The 5,448-nt window shown below is 41.9% G+C and overlaps 1 pseudogene; it reads left to right on the top strand.

Moving 5' to 3' along the window:
* Positions 1–326: 326 nt before the first annotated feature.
* Positions 327–714, top strand: LOC119530220 (annotated as a pseudogene).
* The last annotated feature ends 4,734 nt before the right edge of the window (positions 715–5,448 follow it).

The raw sequence follows: 5,448 nt of genomic DNA, 5'->3' as shown, positions 1-5,448 counted from the left end.
GGCCATGAGCCCATCAGGCTTTTGAAAAGAGATGAAACCACCCTCTTTCTCTTAGGCCTATGAAAGGGATAGAGCTGGAGAGTCTCAGATGAGAACAGCAGGTGTAACCAGTGGGTTATGCCAGACAGCATATCCCTTGCATCCTTTGATGAGGGTGATGAATGGAGGAATTCAGCAAGCAGCTCTGTGAGGAAGTGAGTCCTGCCTGGGCGTGGTGCTGCGTAGCATGACAGTTTGTGTATGCAAAGGCTAAACTGTCCCCGAGCCTTGTGACTGGAGTTCTACCTAAGAAAAATGGATCACAAGGCTCTTCCTTGAGTCCCAGAATGGAGGCCACCCAGAAGAAGGCAGCTGCAGAAGATGTCAACGTCACTTCTGAAGATCAACAAAAGATAAACAAATTTGCGTGGGGTACGAGTAGAGTCACCTAGCTAAGGAAGCAATAGGAGTAAAAAAGAAACAACTCCGAAATTTAGAAGATGCTTGTGATGATATTATGCTGGTGGAGGATGACTGCTTTATGATACCTGATCAAATTAGGGAATGTTTCCGTTAGCCAATCTTAAGAAGAAACACAAGAAATTTTAGAAGAAACAAAGAAAAAATTTGCAGGAAAAAACTGACACCTTAGAATCCAGAGTGGAATCAATTCAGTGGGTGTTAGCAGATTTGAAAGTTCAGTTATATGCAAAATTTGAAGCTGATGAAAGCTAAACATTTTATAATACTTTTAAAAAACTTGTTTAATAAACTTGAATATTGTTTAAAATAAAGGCAAAAATACAGGCTCTTCCTTTACATTTTGTTTTAGAAATGTCAACATCTACTATGAATGTTAACTGCGCAACCCTTCCTTCCAAACAGAGCTGACAGTCCCTGAGAATGGAGTAGGGGGTCCTGTGGGAGAGGTGGGCTGAAACACTGGTCTACACGGGAGAGAGGCCAGGGTGTTTAAGACCTTGGTGTCCAACCTGTTTTGCAGCACAAAGTGAATTTGAGGTAAAATCAATCTCTTGTGACTGATTATCTTCATCATAAACCCCTGTAAGTGCTTTGTATGGTTCGGCATTATTTCTTCCTGTGCCCAGGAGAGGCCAGGGCTGAGCCAGCATTGAAATGGAATAGCCCTTGCTTCTGGGACTCTTGGTCAAGAACGAGTTGTGGTCCTCCATGGGTTGTGGTCCTCCTAAAGAAAACTAGATAGCTTTAACAAGAACAAAAAGAATGGAACTATGAAGAAGGTGTTGTGGGTGGTGAAAGGGTTAAGGGAAAGGAGGTTGGGAAAATATTTTGAAAGTGAACATTTTTGAAAATATTCTCAGGGGAAAGTGGGGGAACATGATGCCTGCCTACTTTTCTTTCCTGTGGCAGGAGGTCGTGCTAAAGTTTAACTTCAGTACAATCAGAGCATTTGGGGAATCTATTTCTAAACAAATGCAGATCACATTACATTTCCTTCCTTCCTTCTTATCCTGACAGCTCTTTGATGGCCCTGTTTTCCTAGAAATCATTTCATCCTCTTTTTTTTTGCATGAAAAGTATTCATTAACAGGCATTTTCCTCCTTGGACCTTCAGAGGTGTACCCATATCTTATTCACTTTTGTGTCCACCACCAGCATCCCATCACTGCATAGTTATCCTTCTCATATTTTAGGTGTTCATCTGTTAAATGAATGAATAGGTGGCTAAATAAATGAGTAACTGAGCCAGTGAAGAAGTTATGAAAGGAACATACAATGGGATAAGATTATTTTCAAGTAGGTAACTCAGGTATACTTCCAGTTTCCTCAGTTTTTTTTCTGCTGACCTGGGCACGATTTAAAGTTCTCACCATAATTCCATACCCCAGTCTGTCCAAATATCCAGTGTTTCCAATAAAACTTCTCTAACACATGAAACCACAGTGAGACTCAGTTGTTAAAGAAGTAGGGAGCCTTGATATCCTTTTGCCAAAAAAAAAAAAAAAAAAAAAAAAAAAATCAGTATACAGGAGGCTCTATTATTTTCAGGAAAAAAATATCTTGGGGTTGTACAGCATCAGAGGAGTTAAAGGCAGCCAACAAAATGAAAAACAAAAGCTCATGGGGAAAAGTCAGGAACTAGAAAACGCAATAGTTAGCTGATAAGATGTCTGCTTCAGTTTCGGCAACTTCCTTGAACCTTGCCCCATTGCAGCGGCCCCCAGTTGAAGCAGCACAGAGGAGTCAGTGATAAATCACCCTGCCATGAAACAGCACAAACTTTAGTAAATTACAAGTGGAAGCCAGAGTGGGTACAATAGTGGTGCAGCTTGGACAAGCCAGCAGGTCTCCAGTGGGGCTGAATATTTATCCCTCCTTAGCCACGGGATGCCTTGTGTTCATTCATAGATGGAAAATGAGTTGGGCGTTTTTCATTGAAGTATTCCATTATATCTGTCAGGAATAAAAAAAGCAAACACACAGAAAGCTAAAATGCTAGCAGAAGCCTCCACCTCAGAACCAGAGTATACAGGGCCTTGCTGTGAACTCCCGAAGTCCACGCCTTTACTCTCTTTTTATTTTCAACACTAAAAACCAAAGGAAAATGAACTAACTGAACTAATAAAAGTAATCCTCTTAAAACATGACAGAGTTAAAAAAAAAAAAAAAATGAAGCTTAGCCATTGTGTGGACAAGGCTCCTCCACTGCAGTTACTGAGGGAAAGAAAGGAGGAAAAACCCCTCAATAGCCATAGAAATTCAGACCACACATGGATGTGTACCTGCATATTTTGGCAGAGAAAGTAAAGTTGTCTTAGAGATGCTCCCTCCCTGATATGATGGGATGTTGAGGGCTTCTGTCTTCTGTTAAATCCTGAAGTTGAGCAATATACTTTGCCCCAGCTGGAGGCAATTTCTCTCCGAGTGCCAAATGCCCAGTCCATTAGGAGCCTGTTTCTAGCATTTCTAACATTTTTCCCTTGTACTGAAGGATCTTTGGTGTTTGTGTATCATTTCCCCTACCAGGCTGCAAATTTCTTAAGGGCAAAATCCATATCTGATTACCTGGGTATCCTTGCCTGCTCTACCCAGCTTCTAGTATGGCAGGAATGTTAAATAATCATTGTAGACATTCAATAAATATTTTGGAGTGAATGAATGATATGATTCCCTGTCGGTGGCTAGTGCACCAGATTCTAACTTGAAGAATGTGCTCCCTGACATTTCTAGCACCACATTCTCATTTTGGGGTGAGCAGAAGCTTTCTATTTAGGTGAAAGCCATATTTTCCTTTAAACCACAGAATTCTTCTTCTTCTTCTTCTTCTTCTTCTTAGTATTATTATTATTATTTTCCTTTCAGGATTGAGCTGCCTTTTGAAATCCCAGTCCAAATAGCCTTTCTCTCAGCTAATCCACAAAATATGCACTGGTAAAACCACACTTGATTTCAGTAGGCTCAGCACCCCTTAGGATGAATTCCAGAAGAGACCCACACAAAGGGTGCTTATCTAGTTAACCCCTCCCCTCCCACCTGCCTGGCCTTGATGGGATCTGAGTGTTTTCAGACAGTTCTATTGTCACCAGCGAAATGTCAAACTAATGGTGTCCGGTGGGCCCTGGGTTTTTACGTGAGCTGCTGCCTGGTACCCTGGTGTCTGCGGCATCGTAGTGCGTTTGTTAACGCAAGGGCAGCCAAATGAAATCCCATGCCTGGTTCAGGCAAAGAACTGAAGACTTCGGAAAAAAAGTAGTTTTGAATTACAAGGTGTTTCACCCATGCGTGTTTTCTCTTTGTGGAGCTTTTCTTGGGAGGTGAAGAATCCCTCCCCATTCAGTTCCTTACACGGCAACCCCTCTCCTCCCCGCTCCACCGCCCCCCCCAGACACACACACTTGGTTATCTGAGGACAAGAGTTTGGTTGTTTACCATTTTCCCAGAGTACAAAGTCTTAAAGAGTTTAATTGTGAATGTAATCTGAAGAATCAAAGTCAGCCCCATTCCTCAGAAGCACAGGGCAAGTGTGGGAGAGGGGGATTGTTCGCTTTGTGCAGTGCTCCCAGCGGTGTGGCCCACTCCTTCCCCTTTGAGACGGGTGGTAGGAGGGGGGTGGGAGTGCTGGTGAGGACTCAATGGTCCTTTTCATAGAAGAGCCCCTCATCCTCTGGGTTCTGCCTTTCTGGCTCCTTGCTCTTTTCTTGATGGACAAGCTCAGGCTGGGTCTTGTGGCTGGTATATCCTTGGCAGAGATTGAATTTTGGCTGGGACAGGCTCCTCGTTGCTGGAACTGGTTTGAAGAATGGGTGGAACTTCTTTGCTTTTTCCAAACTAGAACCTGAGTCTGCCTGGCTCTGGTCGTTTCAATAGCAGGGATGGCAGGAAGGAGGACTCTGGAAGCCGGGAGATGGCGTTGGGGTTTATGGAAGATCATGGAAAACAATTCCAGCAGATCCTTCCCCAGTTTCCCCTTTCCTGAGGCTGGAGGAGGGTTGGGATTGGAGATAAGAGAAGAGGAAAGTGGAGGTGGGAAAGACAAAGAGGCAAGATGAATCGCTTCAGTGTTCTTCATAGACAAATCTAGGGTTTCAGGGAAAATGGAACTTTGGTTTGTCCAAGGACTACTTAAAGCAAAAAGATTATGCTATTTCTACCTGAAGCAAATTACCCAGAGGCAGAAGGCATTTGCTTGCTGTCTTGGGGGTACCATTTGCTTCAATGCATTGCTAAGCTGCTTGCCATGTTTTATTTTCTGCAATTTAGTAGTATGGCAAATGAAAGTCTTGATCATAGTATTAAAAAAGTGCCATCATTAAAAAAAAGTACCATCATGAGAACTAATATAGATGTTAATCTTGGTTTGGTTTTTGTCCTTTTAAACTTTAGATGGATCAAGTCATAGTAGCCAGAGTTTCCTTTCCAGGTAAAAGACCCACTGATCACTGAATTCATCACCTACCAAGGTGGATAGAATACAATCCCACGGTAGAAGCTTCTCTGTGTTTGATTTTAGCCCATATCATTATATTTATGATACTCCTTTGACTATTTTATGCTTTATCTTTTAAAATCGATAGTTTTTGACAGATTATGATGGAATTACTTTATGCATACTACTCTTGTAGCTGAGTTAAAAATTACAGTCTCTAAAATGATTTCATTTACATTTGATCCTATGTGGACTTCAAGGATCAAGCAGAACAAGTCAGACTTTTTGTATTTGTGCTCTTTTCCTAGCCTCTCCCCCAACACTGGTGATTCTTGTTTCCCTATTCCCATTGTCTTGTTGAAAATATTGACTTCTGTTATATCATCTTAACAGAGTAACAGCCTTTCAGTGCTGACTTAATTCTTCCAACCAGACCCAGGTTTCAGGGACTTTTTCTTTGTCCTCCATTTACTGTCTATGTATAAGTTATGCTAAGCTACCTTATCAGTTTACGATAAAGGAGGGGGCATTCTGTCAATAACAATATTTTATCTTGGCTT

The sequence above is a fragment of the Choloepus didactylus genome, chromosome 3 (assembly GCF_015220235.1).
Source record: "Choloepus didactylus isolate mChoDid1 chromosome 3, mChoDid1.pri, whole genome shotgun sequence".
Lineage (NCBI taxonomy): Eukaryota > Metazoa > Chordata > Mammalia > Pilosa > Megalonychidae > Choloepus > Choloepus didactylus.
The sequence above is the reverse complement of the archived record's forward strand: the minus strand, read 5'-3'. Positions and strand labels throughout refer to the sequence as shown.